Raw genomic sequence first — 22466 nt, 5'->3', positions numbered from 1 at the left:
AGAAAAAAATTAAATACCAAGGAGCCACAGAATGAATTACGCAGCACCTGGCCACAGCAACATTGAGGTATCTAAGGGGATGAAATGAGATATTCTGAAGAGCATGGGATCTTTGAATGCAGCCAAGAATCCACAATCCAGTAAAGCTGAGTCTTCTCTTCCAGGGAAAATGATGGACATATAATGAAATGGGAGAATTCCAAGATTTCATAATGCAAAGACCAGAGCAAATAGAAAACTTGGAAATCAAACAGAGAGGCTCAAGACACATGAAAATGTAAAAAAAAACCTTGCTATACAATAAGATGAAGCTGGCTATATAACCACTTGGGAGAATGAGTCTCATAACTCTTGAGAATTGTAACTCTATTAGAGAGAATATACATAGCCAGAAGTGATGGACACTCACAACTATTCTGTGATTCAGATAGAATGATTTAAAAACAATACCTTCTTAAAAAGGGGGGGGGCAGTAAGGAGAAGGGAAGTTGGAGGAAGACTGAATAGGGTAAATCTTATTACATCAAGAGGTACCTAAGACCTGGTGTAATTGAGGGGAGAAAGAGAGGAGGTGAGAATCACCTGAATCTTCATCTCATCAGAATTGGCTTAAAGTTAACTTAAACAAATTTAAGTTAAGAAACTTATCTTACCTTTCAAGCATTAAACGGAGAAAAGAGGAGGGGGGGACAGGGAAGGCAAGGGGAAGAAAAAGGGGAACTAACAGAAGGAATGTAAGAAAGGGAAAAGGGAAATGGGAAAAAAGGAAAGGGGAGTTGAATTAAGAGGGTAAACACACTGAAGGTGGTGGCATTCATAAACAAAATACTGGGGAATATGGATAAAGGGAAAAAAGGGGGAAATACAAGCAGAAGGAAGATAGCATGGAGGGCAATAAAGAGTTATTAATTTTTACTTTGAATGTGAATGGGATGAACTCTCCCTTAAAACATAAGCAAATAGCAGAATGGATTAAAAACCAGAATCCTACAATATTCTGCTTACAAGAAACTCATTTAAAGCAGAGAGATACATGTGGAATAAAGGTAAAAGGTTGGAGCAAAATATATTTTGGTTCAGCTTAAGTGAAAAAAACAGGGGTAGCAATTCTTATCTCAGACAAAGCAGCTGCAAAAATAGATAGCATTAAAAGAGATTAGGAAGGAAACTATATACTCCTAACAGGTACCATAGACAATAAAGTAATTTCAATACTAAATATGTATGCACCCAATGGGACAGCATCCAAATACTTAGAGGAGAAGCTGAAAGAACTACAGAAAGACATAGACAGCAAAACTCTACTAGTGGTAGACCTCAACCTCCTGCTCTCAGATTTAGATAAATCAAATCATAAAATAAACAAGAAGGAAGTTAAGGAGGTGTATAGATTGTTAGAAAACCTAGATATAATAGCCTTATGGAGGAAATTGAATGGGGATAGGTAGGAATATACTTTTTTCTGCAGTACACGGCACTTACGCAAAAATTGACCATGTACTAGGGCATAGAAACCTAATGATCAATTGCAGAAATGCAGAAATAATGAATACATCTTTATCAGATCACAATGCAATGAAAATCACATGCAATACTGGGCCAGGGAGATATAGACCTAGAACTAATTGGAAACTAAATAACATCATTTTAAAGAATGAGTGGATCAAACAACAAATTATAGAAAGAATTAATCATTTCAGCCTAGATAATGACAATGATGATACAACATACCAAAATCTATGGGAATACACTCAAGACATCTGTCAGGGTATACTATATCTTTAAATGCTTAAATGAATAAACTAGAGAAAGAAGAAATCAATGGATGAAATATGCAACTAAAAGTTAGAGAAAGAAAAATTAAGAACCAAAAATTAAATACCAAATTAGAAATTCTAAAAATTAAAGAATAAATTAATAAAATCAAAAGCAAGAAAACTATTGAACCAATAAATAAAGCCAAGAGATGGTTTTTAAGAAAAAGGCAACAAACTTCACAGACCTCTGGTCAATTTGATTAAAAGAAAGAAAGAAAGGAGAAAACCAAATTGCTAATATCATAAATGAAAAGGGGAACTCACCACCATTGAGGAAGAAATTAAAGTAATAATTTGGAAATTATTTTACCCCACTCTATGCCAAAAATTTGACAATCTAAGTGAAATGAATGAATATTTACAAAAATATAAGTTGCCCAGATTAAATGAAGAGGAAATTAAAAACTTAAATAACCCTATCTCAGAAAAAAGAAATTCAACAAATCATTATTGAACTCCCTAAGAAAAAAATTTCCAAGGCCAGATGGATTCACAAGTGAATTCTATCAAATATTTAAGGTTCAATTGGTTCCAATTCTATACAAACTCTTTGAAAAAATAAGTAAAGATGGAACTCTGCCACTCTTTCTATGACACCAATGTGGTGCTGATCCCTAAACCAAGAAGAGTTAAAACAGAGAAAGAAAATTATAGACCTATCTCCTTGATGAATATAGATGCCAAAATCATAAACAAAATCTTAGCAAAACAATTACAGCATGGTATCACTTGGATAATACGTCATGAACAAGTAGGATTTATCCCAGGAATGCAGCGTTGTTTCAATATTAGGAAAATTGATAATATAATTAATTATATCAATAACATACCTATCAGTAATCATATGATCATATCAATAGATGCTGAAAAAGCTTTTGACAAAATACATCACCAATTCCTACTAAAAACACTAGAGAATATCGGAATAAATGGTTTGTTCCTTAGAATAATAGGCAGTATCTATCTGAAACCATCAACAAACATTATATGAAATGGTGATAGACTTGAGACATTCCAAAAAAGATCAGGTGTGAAACAAGGATGCCCATTATCACCACTACTATTCAATATCACATTTGAAATGTTAGCTTCAACAATAATAGAAGAAAAATAAATTTAAGGAATTAGAATAGGGAAGGAGGAGACAAAACTTTCACTCTGCAGATGATATGATGGTATACCTAGAGAATCTAAAAAGCTACTAGAAACAATTAACTTTAGCAAAGTAGCAGGATATAAAATAAACCCTCATAAATCCTCAACATTTCTATATATGACTAGCAAGATACAGCCAGCAGGAAGAGCTAGAAAGAGAAATCCCATTCAAAGTAACCTCAGACAAAGTAAAATACCTGGGAGTCTATCTGCCAAGGCAGACTCAAAAATTTTTTGAAAACAATTACAAAACTCTTTTCACACAAATAAAATTAGATTTAAATGCCTGCTCATGAATAGGTCAAGCTAATATAATAAAAATGACAATTCTACAAAAACTAAACTACTTGTTTAGCACCCTCCCAGTCACCAATTACTTTAATGAGTTAGAAAAAGTTGTAAGTAATTCATATGGAGAAATAAAAAGTCAAGAATTTCCAGGGATTCAATTGAAAAAAAAGTGCAGAAAAAGGTGGCTTAGCCTTACCAGATCTAAAATTATGTTATAAATCATTGGTCCTCAAAACTGTCTGGTATTTGCTAAAAAATAGAGCAGTGGATTAGTGGAATATACTAGTTGCAACAGAAGTAAATGATTATAGAAATCTGCTGTTTGATAAATCCAAAGAGTTCAGATATTGGGATAAAAACTCCCTCTTCGATAAAAACTGTTGGGAAAATTGGAAGTAGTATGGAAGAAACTTAGATTAGACCAGCACCTCACACCCTATACCAAGATAAGATCCAAATGGATACAGAATTTAGACACAAAAAACAATATTATAAGCAAACTAGAAGATCAAGGATTAGTTTACCTGTCAGATCTATGTAAAGGGAAGCAATTTATGACTAAGGAAGAGATAGAGAACATCATTCAAAACAAACTAGATTACTTTGGTTCCATTAAATTAAAAAGGTTTTGCACAGACAAAACTACTGTAACCAAAATCAAAACTAATGTAGTAAATTGGGAAACAATTTTTGCAGTTAGTATTTCTGACAAAGGAATCATTTCTAAAATATACAGAGAGCTGAGTCAAATTTTCAAAAAAACAAGCCATTCCCTAATTAATAAATGGTCAAAGGATATGCAAAGGCAATTTAGAACTGAGGAAATCAAAGCAATCCATAGTCATATGAAAAATTGCTCCAAATCATTACTTATTAGAGAAATGCAAATTAAGGAATCTCTGAAATCCACCTCACACCTCTCAGACTGGCCAATATGACCAGAAAGGAAAATGATCATTGTTGGAAGTGTTGTGGGAAATTTGGGACACTAACATATTGTTGGTGCAGCTGTGAATTCATCCAAACTTTCTGGAAAGCAATTTGTAATTTTGCCCAAAGGACAACAAAAATGTGCATACCATTTGACCCAGAAATACCACTACTGGGAAGAGATGATAAAAAAGGATAAAAACATCATTTGTACAAAACTATTTATAGCAGCCCTGTTTGTGGTGGCAAAAAATTTGGAAATTAATTGAATGTCCATCATTTGAGGAATGGCTTAACAAACTGTGGTATATGTATGTCATGGAACACTATTGTTCTATTAGAAACTAGGAGGGATGGGAATTCAGGGAAGCTTAGAGAAGATTTGCATTAACTGATGCTGAGTGAGATGAGCAGAACCAGAAAAACATTGTACACCCTAACATCAAGATCGGGTGATGATCAACCCTGATGGACTTGCTCATCCCTTCAGTGCAACAACCAGGAACAATTCTGAGCTATCTGCAATGGAGAATACCATCTGTATCCAGAGAAAGAATTATGGACTTTAAACAAAGATCAAAGACTATTAGCGTCAAATTAGAAAAAGAAAGCATTATATTATGTAATTTTACTATCTCATACTTTATTTTTCTTCCTTAAGGATATGATTTCTCTGTCATCACATTCAACTGAGATCAATGTATAACACAGAAGCAAAGTAAATACTAACAGAATACCTTGTGTGGGGGGGAGCAAGAATGGAGGGAAATTGTAAAATACATAATAAATAACTCTTTTAAAAATAAAATATAAATAAACTTCAAATTGTAAAACTCAAAAGAAATAAATAAACTTTTTCTTTAAAAAATAAAATAAAAAATAAACTGTTCTATGAGCTTTTGGATTTAAACCCAATTCATAGCCTCTTCTGAGATTTCTCATGTACTTTCTTCTTCTGAGGTGTCATTGTCATCTTTATCTGCATAGCACCTTTCTATGATTAGTGCTCTTTCTGCTTTTTTGCTTATTTTTCTTATTTGAGCTCTGTTCCTAGTATATATGAGCTATTTGGGTATTTGGGGCTGGGGTCTGATGATGCCTGGCTTAATGCTGTTCAAGATGTTTGCTTCTTTATATCCAGTTTCTGAATAGGCAGTAGTTTGTTTCCAACCCATCCTGTCTTTTGCCCTATTGTTTCCTTTGTTTGGGGTTGGATCCCTCCCTGCTGACTTGCTATCTATCTGCCAGTACCAATGCTGTTGTCAGGCTCTGGACTGCTATGTTACTAAAAACCTCCCACTGGCTTTCCCACTGTTTTACCCCGCTGGGCTTTACTTCCCATTTTCTCCCAAGGAGACAAATCTTCACTGAAGATCCCCCAGAATGTCTTCAGTTAAAAATTTGTTTCAATCTTGTGCTTTTTTGATGGAATCTGTAGCTTTTTTTATCTATACAAAGGCTTCATTTAACATTGTGTAGGGAAAACTACTGGGAGCATGCTAGCTTCATGTTGCCAATTAGTATATGGTCAAAGGATATGAACAGACAGTTTTCAAATGAAGAAATTAAAGCTATATATAATCATATGAAAAAATGCTCCACATCATTATGGATTAGAGAAATTCAAATTAAATCAACTATATGGTTGTTTTGTTAATTTTTTACACAATCAGCAACAAGAGCGGATCATGTCTTAGGCACTCTCTCATAAATTTTTGAAACTAAGGACTCTAAATAAATTTTCGAGAGACAGAACCCACAGAGGGACCCAGTGAGGCAGTTCTCCTACTCAAGGTAACCTGGAAAAGAGCAGAAAGACTCTGCTCCCCGAGGTTGGAGGGGCAGCCTGCCAGAGAGAAAAAACTTCAGCCTCCTGGAGGCAGCCTCAGGGAGCTGGGATCAGTGCTCACAGCAGCAGGAAAGTTTCTTGACCTATGGCCTGGGGAGCACTGGGCATAAATTGGAGGAACAGCTTGGGGACCTCTGCTAGAGGGAGCACATGAAGCCCAGCCCTCAGGGCACACAGCAAGCAGCATGGCCACTGCAGCCCAGACCCAGGAAACATAAGCAGGCAGAGCCAGTAAGCAGGAGCCCCCAGGGCATAAGCCCATTGAGCTGAGGGAGGGGACTGAAGAGAGACTGCAGAACTCTGTCCTCTGCCCCTGGAACAGGACTCTGTGGCTCTGACCACATTCAGATCCTGATTGCAGTCTAGGCCCCCCCACAGAACAGCAGGACCCCCCCCCCCCCACCTCAGCCTCCTGGCAGAGGGGAACGCTTATGGTCATTCACTGACCAGGAAGGAGGACAGAGCCTCACACACTGAGATCCTTGTGGGGGTGTCCCAAAAGCTCAGGAAGCACCCCCAAAACAGCCCTATGCTGGGAAAATGAGAAAGCAAAGGAAAAAGATGAACACCATTGAGAAATATTTTGCACATGAGCCCAAGAAGGATAAAAACACTCAATCTGAAGATGAGGAAGCACAAGCTCCTGCATCTAAAGGCTCCAAGAAAAATAGAAATTGGGCTGAGGCTATGACAGAGCTCAAAAAGCAAAATTGGCCAGACTGAAAGAGAGATAAGAAAATTCTCTGAGGAAAACAAATCCTTCAGACACAGAATAGAACTCAGGGAGATTGATGAATTTACTAAAAATCAGGACTCAATACTTCAAAACCAAAAGAATGAAAAATTAGAAGAAAATGTGAAACATCTCATTGAAAAAACAACTGATATGGAAAACAGCTTTAGGAAAGATAATTTAAAAATTATTGGAATACCTGAAAGTCATGATCAGGAAAAGAGACTTAACATCATTTTGAAAGAATTACTACAGGAAAATTGCCCTGATATCCTAGAAGCAGAGGGCAAAATAGAAATGGAGAGAATCCACTGATCTCCCTGAGAAAGAGATCCCAAAATACCAACCCCTAGGAATATTATAGCCAAGTTACAGAACTCCCAAGTCAAAGAGAAAATATTACAAGCAGCCAGAAGGACACAATTCAAATATTGTGCAGCTGCAGTCAGGATCACACAAGACTTAGCAGCAACTACATTGAAAGTTCATAGGGCTTGGAATATGATATACCGGAAGGCAAAAGAGCTTAGAATGTAACAGAGAATCAACTACCCAGCAAGGCTGGTCCTCTTCCAGGGAAAAAGATGGACTTTCAATGAACCAGGGGAATTTCAAATGTTCCTGCTGGAATGGCCAGAGCTGAACAGAAGGTTTGATCTTCAAATATAGGACTCAGATGAAGCATAGTGGAGGAGAAGGGGAAAATATGAGGGACTTAATGATGATGAACTGCATGTATTCCTGCATAGAAAAATGACACTGATAATACTCATATGAACCTTCTCAGTTAATAGAACAGGTAGAAGGAGCATTTATAGTTGAAACAAAGGACAAAGCTGAATTTGAAGATAAAATATGGTGGAAAAATGGAGTCAATAGGAAAAAAAGGGAAATGTAATGTGAGAAAGAAAAAGGAGAGGGGGAATAGGTCAAGATTATTTCATAGAATAAGATTTTTCTTTATTACAATGAACTATTGCAATGATATGGAAGTGGGGAAGGCAAGGGGGAATGAGGGAATCTTCGCTCTCGTCAGAGGTGGTTAGGAGAGGAAACAGCACATATACTCAATGGGGTATAGGCATCTGGAGTAAGAAGGAGAGGAGGGGGACAGGATGAAGGGGGGTGATGTGAGTGATGGTAGAGAGGATAGACCATGGGTGGGGAGAGTGGTCAGATATAACACATTTTCTTTTTTACTTCTTGCAAGGGGCTGGGATTGGATGACCTGTCTGGGCCCATAGGATCAGGTGGATGCTGGGCCTAAGGGGTGGTATAGGGGCTCACGGCCTCATGGCCCCAGGACCAGGGATCTGTCTGCTGACCCACTCAGCTACCCTACAGGAGAGTCAGAGTGAAAGGAGTGAGAAAATATAGTACATGGTAGTGGAGAAATACAAAAAGAGGGAGTTGGCAACAGTGGAAAAATATGGAAGTAACTTTTGCCATGGACTTATAAAGAATGTGTTCCACCCGAGACAGAGTTGTTGGTGTTGGAACAAAGACTTAAGCACATTTTTTTATTATTATTATCTTGGGGTGGGGATGCAGGACAAATGGGGCTGGGTGACCTGCCTGTGGCCGCATAGCCGGGTGATTGTTGGGTGTCTGAGGCTGGATTTGGAACCGGGTGCTCCTGGCTCAAGGGCAAATGTTGTGTCCGCCACCCAGCCACCCCTACTATTATTACTATTTTATTTTATTTTGGGTCTTTTTTTTTTTCTTTTTTTGGTTTTTGCAGGGCAGTGGGGTTGAGGTGGCTTGCTTGTCATACAGCTAGGTGATTGTTGGGTGAACAGGGCTGGATATGGGCTTGGGTGCTTCTGGCTCTAGGGCTGGTGCTCTGTCCACTGCACCACTTGGCCATACCTACAATTATTACTATTTTTTTAATTTTAATTTTTTTCTCTCCCCTTTGCTTTATCATTCAAGCAAGTGTATTTTTTGGGGGTAGGGGATATTTTTTTCCTCTTAAACAAGAATATTTTATTAATGTATAAAAACATTATTTGTACAAAATGAGAATAAATAAATATTAAATACAAAAAAGAAAAAAAAATTTACACAATCAGATTGACTGAGATGACAAAAAGGGAAAACAATCAATATTGAAGAAGTTGTGGGAAATTTTGGACATGAATGCACTGTTGGTGGAGTTGTGAACTGATCCAACCATTCTGGAGAGTAATATGGAACTATGCCCAAAAAGCAATAAAACTGATCATACCCAGTAATAACAATACCACACTTATATTCAGAAGAAATCATAAAAAATGGAAAAACTCCCACATGTTCCAAATTATTTATAGCAGTTCTTTTTATAGTGACAAAGAACTGGAAATTGAGAGGTTGCTCATCAATTGGAGAATGACTGAAAAAGTTATGGTATATGAATGTTATGGAGGGTTATTGTTCTATATGAAGCCCTGAATAGTTGGACTCTAGAGAAGCATGGAATGCATTACAGCAATTGATGCTGAGTAAAGGGAGAACAAGAGAACATTGTACACATTGACGAAAGCTTGGTGAGTTGGTAGACCATGATGATGCAACTCATCTCAGCAGTTCAGAGAGCTAGGAATACCTTAGGAGACCTGCAATGGATAATGTTATCCACATCCAGAGGAAAATAGACAAACAAAAAATCCTACAGAATCTGAATGGACACTTTATTTACTTTTTAAAAATTTATGTTTTTCTTTCCTATTCCATGGTTTTGTTTCTTTTCTCTAAATCTCAATTCTTCATACAGAAAATGACTAATCTGTATACATGTAAAACACAAATATGTAAATGTAACATTTACCAGACTATTGGCTGCTGAGGGGACAGGGGTGGGAAGGGAGGGTAGAAGGAAATTATGTAACATAAAAATGTGCATATAAATGTGGAGGATGAAAAACTTTCATAACTTGTAATTTGAAAAAATAAAATAAAATATCTTTTGGAAAAAAATCAATTAGAAGAAAGTTAAAGAAATCCCATAGTAGTTCCATTCACATGACTTTAAGCAATGGTATACTGTTAAATGTTTAATAATTGACTTCCTTAAAAAATATACAGATATTTCAAATATAAATATATGAAAAATTTTGAAGTTAATACACAATATTTTCTCTATCACTTTCTTAGATCTAAATAATTGACAAAAATGTATGATTCATAGCATTTGTCAATATTCAAGGTAAAAATGTTTACATTGAAATTTTAACAATTGACTTTCAAAATCCATTTCAAACTGGTTTCAGCACAGCCCTGGGTGATATTTATCAGTCAGTCCATCAACAAATATTTATCAAGAGCTTATTATGTGGGAGGCTAGGTGGCTTAGTGGATAAAGCACTGACCTTGGAGTCAGGAGTACCTGGGTTCAAATCCAGTCTCAGACACTGTGTGGCCTTGGGCAAGCCACTTAACCCCATTTGCCTTGCAAAAACCTAAAAAAAAAGAGAGTTTATTATGTCAAATTAATGTGAGAGGCACTGTTATGTACTGATGTGTCAGGTACTTTGCTGGTAAAGCCCAAGAATGTGCTCCAGGTCATAGTATAACACCTTGAATATTAATATCTGTCAGTGAGTTAGTCAGTGAACAATTATCATGAAAATAGCAATCATGAACTTGGATAGACTTTGAGAGATAGTGTAGGATTGAACAGCCTTGGAATGCTGATCCATGGAATCACAAAGCGTCAGACATGACTGAATAACTGAACAACAGCAACAAAAAATGTCTAGTGTGTGTCATCCACCTTAAGAGAAAAGCTCAAGAATATCATTACATTTAGGGATCAATGTCCAGTTGCCTTAAAAAGCTCTGGTATTTTCAATTGCTCAAAGACATCTGTAATACAAGGTAGAAATCTAGTGCTGTTTGGTCATATCAATAATCTCTACTTTGAATCATATTTTATCCAAGATTCATTGCCAATATTTTCAAACTGACAGGCAGCCCTCATGATTATAACAGGCAAATAGTTAAAATTTCTACAGGCAAGGTTATGAAAGTGGAGCATGGTTCCTTGGGCAAAAGCTTCCATTCATCAATGCAATGGCAAAAAGACACTTTAAAAGAAACTGACTCTTACCCATTGGAATCAGCATTCAAGGCATTTATGCTATTAACCCAGTCCAGTGACAGGAAGTTGTGAATTGGTTTCCCAGAGTCTTTTCCAAGGAACTTGGATCTTAAAAGTGGTATTTGTTGTCATTGTTCCTGAATCTAGCCATTGTACTAATTTACTCTAAGCCTAGAAATATGCTGTTAGTTAAGAGGGACAAATGAAGATCTAAACAGATAAGGAATCCTAAAACCAATCATGCATTAGAGTCAAATAACTCTTTAGTAATCCGACTGAGGGTAAGGTGGGGGGAGGGTGAAATATGCAAATTTTGTTTTATTTATTTTTATCAGTAATTGATAAATGATAAAATCGCTGATGTTCAATCAATATTCATTCACCAAGGAACATTCCCAATCAAGTATTATTGGTTTAAATCATTCATACTGCCATTTGAAAACTTATAGGGTTTTGAGGAAAAAAACTAAACAAAATAGAAGATTATTACCACAAATATCATTGTTCAGAATTCCAGTCTAGGCATCATATTTTGATTCCATTCTACTATAGCAAAAATAGAGGCTGAAATAAAAAAAAACAAGATGATAGCAAATCCTAAATTACTCCAATTCCTAGATATCTTTCTTTAACAATAGAAATTTATAAATTCAGAGACATTTTCTTACACTACAGTGCTACTGCATCTGGTGTTCTCTACCACTGTAGAAGTATACTAGAACCACCGCAAAAACTGTGAATAAAGAAAATGAAGCCAATCTCTACTCCCAAGAAGCTCACATTCCATAAGAAATAAACTATACAAGTCTAAATAGAAGATTTGCTCAAAGTAATTATGGTGAGCATAGCCTCATTGAAGAGCTGAGACTTAAAGGAAGCTATTCTAAGAGTTAAGAGTGAAATAAAAAAAGCACAACAGTCATCCTTTTGGATTATTTTTTCCTTTAAGGGACATAATCTGTGCAAAGTTTCAGAGTATATAAATGAAATATAATCTATAGGAAAAGCAAATGGTACAGTTTGACTTTAGAATGGAGCATGAGAAGAAGAATAAAGAATCCTTAGGTCTGGAAAGACAGAAAGGATACAGACTGTGAAGAGTTTTAAAACAATTAAGAGGAGATTGGTTTTCATACTAAAGAAGAGGGAGTCATTGATACTTGATGTGAATGCTTTTAGGAGCAAGAAGATGAACTGTTGAGTCTGACAATATGCTACAGTGATTCAAAACTATGATTCCTTGCCACTGATATGTGATTCACCTTCTGGAGGTGGAGTCATTCTTAATCACAAAATGTCAGTTTTTTTCATAGCACTGATTGATTTCTTTAGGAACTATTTACTTTGATGCTACAAACAATTAAATAAATTAGTCCATATTTATTGTCTATATTTATTTTCAATAAATTTTTGTAATACATTTACTTTTTGCTTAAGGGCATGGATCAATGAGTAAGAGTTCTACCTCTCCTCATCCTTTTTTGTTTTGTTTGGGAGGGATAGAGAGTGTCACACAGGATGAGCAGCCATGTATGGTTTGAATTTGGAATTGCTGATTATAATAAAATTATTTTTTACCATGAAACACACCCATCTTCTACATTTTTCTATTATTATTGAGAGCAATATCATCTTTTTAATGGCACATATATGTATATGTTTATTTTTATATTTATATATTTTATTTATTATTTATATTTATTTATTAATTAGTATATCTATTTATTTATTATTACCTACACAGAGTTATATAAGTATGTATAAATGTATGTTTCTGTATGTATGTATATACTTCAACAGTTAAAGTCCTGCAGTTTGGCTCCAGTCTACCTTTGAAGGCTTGTTATACCCAATTCTCTATATTCCAGTCAGACAGTCCTATTTGCAATTTTGCAGTGACATTTTTAGATCTTTATATCTTTGTCAGGTTCACCCCCCCACCCCCCACCCAGTACCAGATTGTATTCTCTCCTCTCTCTTGGTCTTAGAATCCCTAGATTTCCAAAAGACTAACTAAGGTTCTGTCTTCTACTTGAAGCTTTTCCTGATAGGTCCTATTCTTAGCCTTCAGGAATAGTTTCATATTGAATTGTGGAAACTAAACAAACCATACCACAGCATGATGTATTTAATAATATTTTGCTTTTATTTATCTGTTACAGATTGCTCTCCCAGTCATAGGAACTCTTTGGGAAAAAAGATCATTACCATTTTTGTCATTATATATTCAGAATTTATAACAGTCCTGGAACATAATAAACACTTTAAAATGGTTGGTGAATGATTGAGGGAGTAAATGAATGAATGGGTAGATGATTTGTCCATTTTCACACAACCAATATTTGAGAGAGGATTCCAAGTCATATACTTTGTGAGAGTGATCTTCATTACAGGAATTACTAAGTTTACTGCCTTCCTTAACAAATTCCAGCGGCTCCCTTTTGATTCTACTATCAATTATATTAATATTTTATTTAATTTATCACAGTGTACATTTTATTATTTTCTTTGTATAAGCTATAGAATATGTACAATTATTAGTACAAACAGACCAAAACATAACCCAAGACTTTTCTTGTACTACATAGTAAAAAGGGAAGGGTAAGGGATCATATCCTTCCCTTCCCTTACCAGTTTAGTTCATGGTGCCTGATTTGCCAAGGAGTGACAAATGGAAAGAAGCTCCTCTATCCATTTCATCACAGGTCGTATCCTCAAATAAATGGTATGCCTCCATCTTAGGTCATCTGGGAATGTGCAGCTAACACTGTTCTCCACTTCAGTTTTCAATCACAACCATTGACTGGGATATCAATTTTTTTCTTCTCATATGCTATCATTTCTTCTGCAACTAAATGCTCGTTTTTGACTTTACCTATTTATCTTTCTCCATTCTTCTACAGACCTTTTACCATACCCTTTGTAGATCTCTATTATCCTACTTAGATCACATCTGCACTCTTGTTCTGCCCTAGATAACTGATTTTATGCTTGATTAATAAGATAAAGTGAATTTGGATCAGGGAAGTCAGGGTATTTAGAGGTTTTGTCATGAGAATCTCTAAGGATCTCTTGAAATATTTGAGGGCATTGAGATTGAAAAGGAAAAGGTATAGTTGGAAATATAGTTGTCTTTAAGTATTACAAGGATTGCCATGTAAAAGAAATATTAAGATTCCATTTACTTGGTAACAGAGGACTAAGGTATGAACAATAGGAAGAGATTGGATTAAGGAAAATGTCTATATATATATATATATATATATATATATATATATATATATATATATATATAATGCTAAGAAAAACTTCCTTAATGATCAAGTGAATCACAAAATGGAAACAGCTTCCTACTGAAGGACTTCAAAGAAAGATTGGATGGCCACTTATTGGTTGTATTTTGGCTAGTGTTCTGTCAAGAATAAATTTGTTTTTATTGCCCTGAAGTTCCTTCTAATTGTTACATTCCAGGACTTAAAAACCCAGGACTCTAGGCTTCAATATTTCCTATTCTCTTATTGATCCTATTCCAAGTTTTCCCTTTTCTTACAATCTCTGATCTCCCAATCTTTCTTTTTTTTTAATCCCATCACTTATCCTTCCCTTTCTTATCTCCTAATGTTATAGGTACCAGTCCATTTGTCCCTTACCAGCATGTTACTATCCATTTATTTCCTTTCTGTTTTAGAGTGGAGTTAGTCACTTCGTATTGATTGAAGAAGAATTAAGACTGAATAATTATAATAAAGGGACAAAAATGGTTATTGATTGTCACAACGATGGAATTCATGAAGAAGAACTCTGAAAAATTTCAGTCAGCATGGATTGAAAGATTTGGTCACAGTTTTAAAAATTTGTCTTTGTAATATTAAATTTTCTGTTTTGACATTTTTGGACTTTTGTGATGTTTCTGTCTTCTCTTATTATTCAGTCTTATGCTACTTTTCCCCCTTCAAATTAGAGGAGTATGCAGAAAGCCATTTTCTACCATTTTGACATAATGTATTTCCCCTTTTTTTCCAAAGCTAATTCCCATAGCAGCTATTTCATTTTTTCTTCCAATTTAAAAAATTTTTTAAGCTTTATTTTGAGTTCCAAATTCTTTCCTTCAGTCCTTCCCTACTTGCTCCCTTCCCCAGGATGGAAAATAATCAGATAAAGGTTATATATGGGTAATCATGTAAAACATTTCCATATTAGTCTTTTGTATAAGAAGATCTAAAAGATGAAAAATAACATGCTTTAGTCTGTATTCAATCAATATCATTTCTTTCTCTGGAAGCAGTAGTATTCTTCATCATTATTCCTTTGGAATTACCTTGAACTGTATTTCTGAGGAAAGCTAAGGCACTCACAGTTCTTAAATGAACTATATTGCTGGTACTCTGTACAATATTCATCTGTTTCTAATTAATTCTAATTCTCCTGGTCTAATTAAAAGAGATAAAGAAAGAGACTATATATTTTGTTGACAAGGAAGTCATGTCAATACTAAACATATATGTACCAAATGGTAGAGCATCTACATTTTTGAGGCAGAAGTTGAATTACAAGAGGAAATAGATAGTAAAACTATATTAGGACTTCTGGGGCAGAACCAAGATGGTGGCTCAAATCTAACCTCCTCCTGGAGCTTTTCCCTACCAAAGATAAATGAAGACTTTACTCTGATATCACACTACACATTCCACCAAGAAAAAGAGAAGATTCAAAGAAGTTTTCAATTGTAGACATAGTGGAAGATCTTCAGTGAAGGTTTGTATCTTTGGGGGGGAAAGGGGAAGTAAAGTCCAGAGATGAAAGAGAGTAGGGAATCCAGCAGGAGGTTTTTAGCTACAGTACAATCCAGGTCCCTACAGCTTAATAATAACAGAGGTACTGGCAGCTGGATAGTAAGTCAGAATGGAGGATCCCTACCCTAAACAAAATCTGAATCCTGGAGAACAACAGGGTAAAAGACTGGACTGGGTTGTGAACAATCAATCCTCTGTTAAGTCAGAACCTGGACATAAATGAGAAAACAAACCTTTACAAAGGCAAGGCCTAGACTGCAGTAACATCTTGGCCAACAACAAGAAGTCAGGGATCATACTCCAGCCCCAGGAAAATAAAAGCTTGGATCTATACTCCATATGCCTCAGGAGCAGAACTATGGCAATAAAAATGAATAAAAAAGCTAAAAGAGCACTCAAAATAGAAAATTACTCCATAGCAATGCCATGTCTGAAGAAGAAAGCATCAAGAAATCAATCACAGGAGAAGTATCAAAACAGTCTATAAATTGGACTTAAATACAAATGCTCATTGAAGAGTTTAAAAAAAATTCAAAAATCAAAGAAGAGAGGAAGAAGAAAAATGGAAATAATAAATGAAAGTCATGCAGGAAAATTGTGACATGTTTACCAAAGAAATCAACTCCATTAAGAATAAAAATAGCCAATGGAAAGGAAACACAGAAGACAATTGAAGAAAATAAAATCCTAAAATATATGATTTAACAGTTAGAAACTAATGTATCCACAAGACTACAAGATTCCATCAAACAAAATAAACAGGCTGAAAAAACCTGAAGAAAATGTAAAGTACCTTCTAGGGAAAATGAATGACTGGGAAAAAAAGATCCAGGAGAGATAATGCACAAATCATTTGGGCTACTACACCAACAAAAGAATGTGGAAAACATGATGCAGGAAATTATAAGGGTAAACTACCCCCCAACCTACTAGAAAAAGATAACAATATAACAATTGAAAGAATCCACAGAACCCCTCCAGAAAGAGACCCCAGGATAAAAATTCCAAGGGCTGTTATAGTCAAATTCCAGAACCCTCAAATAAAAGAGAGAATATTGTAAGCAGAAAAAAGAAAACAATTCAATTACAAAGGGAATGTAATCAGACTAACACAAGACCTATCGGTCTCAACATTGAAAGAACAGAAGAACTGGAACAACATTTCAGAGTTCTAAGGACCTGGGATTATAATCCAGAATGTATTACCCTGCAAAATTCATCATATTCTGTCAGGGAAAAAGATGGATGTTCAATGAAATATAGGACTTTCAGAACTTTCTGACACAAAGACCAGAACTGAACAGAGAATTCAATAGCCAAATACATGGCTGAAGAGTTACATAAATAAAAGTTTAAAAAAAAGGGGACTGAAAAAACAAAATTGTTTTAAACAAATGTTGGTCCTTAAAAGGTAAGATATAACAATTTTAATTCTTTTGAACTTTACTTCTTTATGGAAAATTAGAGGGTAGAATATAATTGAAGAGAATGAACCAAAGGGATATGGGTATAATTGGGTCTTGTCTCTCAATTGAAGAGGTCCAAGATCACATCACTATGTTTCAGACAAAAAGCCCTGAAAAAAAGCAGGAGTGTTAACTTTAACTCAAGTGTCTCATTATACTATGACTCACTTTAATCACAAGGTGCCAAGCACCTTGTTTAATAAGGACATCATAAACTTCAAGGACCTGAGATAGTGTCACTGTTTCTTAAAATCATTTGTAAAGGTCTCATTGAGACCTCCAGAGCCTCTCAGGATTTAGAGATCTTCAAGATTCTTCCAGTTAATTAGATCAGCATCCTGAGGTTCACTTAACAAATGTAAGGTACCCTGGGTGGTGAGGGAAGTGTAAAGGGAGAGAGACAGTAGGCCTTGGTTCACTTAACAAGTTGTTAAGTACCCTGATGTGGGGGTGGGGGTGGTAAAGTGTGAAAGAAAATAGGCCTGGGGGAAGGGGCACAAATAGTTTAAGAAATTATATGGTTGTGAATAATACTTTGGCTCATGAATAGGACTGTGTGTACTTGAAAGATACTTGAAAAGGGGGCAAGGCAAAAATGTTTATAATTATAACTTGATGCAATTTATCATTTTTTTTAGGTTTTTGCAAGGCAATGGGATTAAGTGGTTTGCCCAAGGCCACACAGCTAGGTAATTATTAAGTGTCTGAGGTCTGATTTGAACTCAGGTACTCCTGACTCCAGGGCTGGTGCTCTATCCACTTCACCACCTAGCCACCTCAATTTGATGCAGTTTGAGTCCATGCTGCTTATCAAGTGATCAAGTAAAAAATCTGTGACAATATGTTGATAACAGTGGGAACTTCTCAGGCAATCAAATAATTGAACTGTGATTGATGATACCTGATTTAAGAATATTAGAGCACCAAGGGAAGAGGAACAAAGATTTATAATTTTAGAGGGAAAGAAGGGAGAATGTGAATGCTGAATAAATTCTATTCAATAGATTTAGCCCAGTGAGGAACTAAGATACACTACTACTTGGGTTTAAAAATCTAACCATCTATAGGGAAGGGGGGCAGGCAATGGGAAAGATTAAGGAAGAAGGAATGGATAAAAGGGAAGGGAAGGTATAAGGGAAAATAAACTAAAACTTAAATTCCTAAAGGAAAAGTCCAATGGGAAAGGTAGTAAAATTTTGGTGAGTTGGTTTTATGAAAAAGTTCATAAAATAGACCAACTTCTGGTTAATCTGATTAAAAAAGAAAGATAACCAAATTGCCAGTATCAAAAACAAACAGGGTGAACTAAGCACCAATGAGGAGGAATTAAAGACATGATTTGGAGCTACTTTGCTGAACTATATGCCAATAAATTGGACAACTTGAGTGAAATGGATGAATATTTAAAAAATACAAACTGCCCAGATTACCAGAAAAGGAAATAAATTACTTAAATAACTGCATTTCAGAAAAAGAAATTGAAAAAAATCATCAATAAAATGCCTCAGAAGAAGTCTTGAGGTCCAGATGGATTTACAAGTGAATTTTACCAAGCATTTAAGGAACAATTAATTACTATTTTTTACATAAACTAATTAAAAATAGGAAAGGAAGGAAGGAATTCTGCCAAACTCCAATTATGAAACCAATATAGTGCTGGTATTTAAACCAGGAAGAACCAAAAAAAGAAAATTATTGATCAATGTCCCTAATGAATATTGATGCAAAAATCTTATTTAAAATTTTAGCAATAAGACTACAGCAAGTTAATACCTTGATAATACACCATGATCAGGTTAGCTTTATACAAGGAAAGCAGGGATGGTTCATCATTAGGAAAGCATTCAACATCATTAAATATAACAATAATAAAATCAATAGAAATCATATAATTATCTCTACAGATGCTGAAAAAGCCTTGGATAAAATACAACATCCATTCCTATTAAAAACACTAGAAACTTTTGGGATAAATAGACTTTTCTTTAAAACAATAAATAGTATCTATCTAAAGCCATCAGCAAATAATAGATTTAATGGGAATAAACTCATAGCATTTCCAGTAAATTCAGGGGTGAAACAAGGATGTCCATTATAACCATTACTATTTAATATAGTATTGGAAATGCTAGTAGTAGCAATAAGAAAAGAAAAAGAAATTGAAGGAATCAGAATAGGCAGTGAGGAAGCACAACTTTCACTCTTTGTAGATGATATGATAGTATACCTAGAGAACCCAAGAAAATCATCTAAAAAAGTCCTTGAAATATTTAACAAATACAGAAAAGTAGCAGGATATGAAATAAATTCACATAAATCATCAGCATTTCTATATATGAACAGCTATGCCCAAGAACAAGAGATGAAAAGAGAAATTCCATTTAAAATAACTGTAGACAACATTAAATACCTGGGAATCTACCTTCCCAGACAAACCCACAAACTTTATGAACACAATTATAAAGCTCTTCTCACCCAAATAAAGTCAGATCTGAATAATTGGAAAAATGTCAAATGCTCGTGGTTAGGTTGAGCTAATATTAAAAAATGACAATTCTGCCCAACTTAAATTATTTATTCAGTGCAATACCAATCAAATTACCAAAAAATACTTTACCAAGCTAGAAAAAATAGCCACAAATTTCATCTGGAGCAACAAAAGGGCAAGAATAGCATAGGAACTGATAAAAAAAAAAGGAAGGTGGCCCTAGCTCTACCAGATCAAAAACCATACTATAAAGCAGCAGTCATCAAACCTGCCTGGTACTGCTTAAAAGATGGAGTAATGGATCTCATTTCTAAAATAAATGTCACATTTCTAAAATATATGGAGAATTGAATCAAATTTATAAGGTCACAAGTCCTTCCCCAATTAATAAATGGTTAAAAGATATGAACAGACAGTTTTCAAGTGAAGAAATTTAAGCTATATATAATCATATGAAAAAATGCTCCAAATCACCATTGATTAGAAAAATGCAAATTAAAATAACTATGAAGGATCATCTAATAGGTGTGAGATGATATTATTAGATTATTATTAGATAATAGCATTATTATTATTATTATTATTATTGGATACTATTACTATTATATTATCCTAGATGAGAAAAAGGGAAAAAATTAATGTTGGGGAGATGAATGTTGGAGAACCAACCTTTCTGGAGAGCAATATGGAACTGTGTCCAAAGAGCAATAAAACTGTTCTTACCTTTTAACCCAGCCATTCCAATTCTAGGACTATGTCCAGAGGAAATTTTAAAAAATGGGAAAAGTCCTACATGTTCCCAAATATTCATAGCAACTCTTTTTGTAGTGGCAAAGAATTGGAAATTGAGGGGATGCCCATCAATTGGGGAATAGTTAAACATGTTATGGTACATGAATACTATGGAATATTATTGTTCTATAAGAAACCATAAATAGTTGGACTTTAGAGAAGCATGGAATGACTTATCGGATCTGATGCTGAGTGAAAGGAGTAGAGTCAAGAGAACAATGTACAAATAAACATCAGCATTATGAGATGAACAACCTTGATGGAAGCAATTCCTCTTGGTAGTCCAGAGAGCTAGGTCAACTGTATTAGAATGCTATGAACTATATTATCCCCAACCAGAGGAAGAAAAACAAAACAAAATAAAACAAAACAAAACCGAAAAAAACGCCCCTACTGAATCTGATAAATACTTTATAAAAAAGTGCCTCTTATGTGTCTTTTCCCCTCAATCCTAATTCCTCATGCTAATAATTTGTAAATACATATAACAAAATATGTATGTAAAATGCTAAAATAAAACTATATTAGTGGGGTAATTCACCTTTCCCATCTCATAACTAGATAAATCTAACCAAAAAATCAACAAGATAGAATTTAAGGAGGTGAATAATTTCTTGAAAATTTACATAAGCTAGATCTGCAGAGAAAATTGAATAAAAAAAAGAATTATACTGCTTTCTCAACAATAAACAACACATTATGACATAAAAACCTCACAACCAAATGTAGGAAAGCAGAAATAGTAAGCACATATGGAAAGAGATTAAAAGTTGATTAGAAATTATATAATTTAAGTATAAAAACAACTGATATCAAAGAACAAATCATGGAAATAATTAATAATTTCATAAAAGAAAATGACAACAAAATAACATAATAAAGTTTATGGGATGCAGCCAAAGTGGTAGGAAAGGGGAAATATTTATCTCTAATTACTTATATCAATAAAATAGAGGAAAATCAAGACAATGAATTGGGAATATAAGTAAAAATTTAGAAAAAAAATTTAAATCCTCAAATAAATGTCAAATTAGAAATTCTGAAAATCAAAGGAAAGGTTAAATTCTTGCCCACTACAAAAAGAGTTGCTATAAATAGGTCCTTCCTCCCACCCTCTACCTTTTTCTGCATGTCTTTGGGTTATACTTTTTTCTTTTTGATCCAGCAGTGATATTGCTGGATTAAAAGGGATATAGACCTCTTGTTGGCCTTTCCTGGATGTGGAGTTTAGCTGATGACTGCTCCAGTGGAGGGTCTTTGTATATGGTAACAGAATCTTTCATGTATTTGGTCCTAAGGGAGGAATCTTCTTGTTGGTTCTTCCCCAGGAGATGGAACCCTGCTGTTACATTGCTATAGAAACAGGGCCTCTCTCCTAGCAGACCCTGGAGGAGTAATTTTGTTGCAGATCTACCCCAAGGATGAGCACATACTCCTGAGTTTCTATGGAAACAGGAATCTCTTGATGATAGGATCTAGGGCAGTTCTTACTCTTGGATTTTGACCAAGGATTTGACATTAGTAGCAATAGGGTTAAAGTCTTGCTAGTAGCTTGCTGGAGCAAGTTGCCAGAGAAAGTGGCTTAAGCTGGAGCAAGGATCATTTGGATGGAGCCTTTCTGCATTTACCAGACGGCTGGCTTACCACTGTTGGTTTGCAGGGGAGTAGGTACTCACTGCTGAATTACTCTAGGCTTGAAGCTTTGATGAAAGGCCCCTGAGGTAAGACTGATTTCTGTTGCTACTTCTCTTGGACTTTCCAATCCAGTGAGATAGACCTTTCCTGTTGTGCTGGTAAGTTGTTTCCCTGCTCTTGTTTCAATTCTGAGGTAGTCTTCTAATGGTTTATAGGGGAATTTGAAAGGGCTTAAGAGTATCACTTCTTCAATCTGTCATTTTGATACCAGAAGTCAGCAACTATTTTCTATGAAACTTTTCCTAGTCACCTAATACATCAAATCAGCATATACTTATTAAGTTTCCCATGTATCAGACTCTGCTATAAATGCTAAAGATGACAATAAAGGCAAAAAAACCCTTGTTCTTAAGAGGTGTATAATCTAAAAGGGAAGATG

General features: G+C 35.0%; 1 long non-coding RNA gene across 2 annotated transcripts in view; it reads right to left on the bottom strand.

Moving 5' to 3' along the window:
* The window catches only part of LOC141494940 (uncharacterized), a 91460-nt gene extending 69760 nt beyond the window's left edge, over positions 1 to 21700 (bottom strand). The window contains exon 1 of one of the 2 annotated variants that reach the window (XR_012470592.1): positions 21512 to 21700. This is a non-coding gene — a long non-coding RNA (uncharacterized LOC141494940). Of the gene's footprint in view, positions 1 to 10122; positions 10202 to 21511 lie in introns of those variants that run through there. The other variant, XR_012470591.1, reaches the window with a different exon arrangement.
* Positions 21701 to 22466: the final 766 nt, after the last annotated feature.

Source organism: Macrotis lagotis, chromosome 8 (genome assembly GCF_037893015.1).
Source record: "Macrotis lagotis isolate mMagLag1 chromosome 8, bilby.v1.9.chrom.fasta, whole genome shotgun sequence".
Lineage (NCBI taxonomy): Eukaryota > Metazoa > Chordata > Mammalia > Peramelemorphia > Peramelidae > Macrotis > Macrotis lagotis.
Note: the sequence above shows the minus strand (reverse complement) of the source record. Positions and strands in the feature narration are given on the sequence as shown.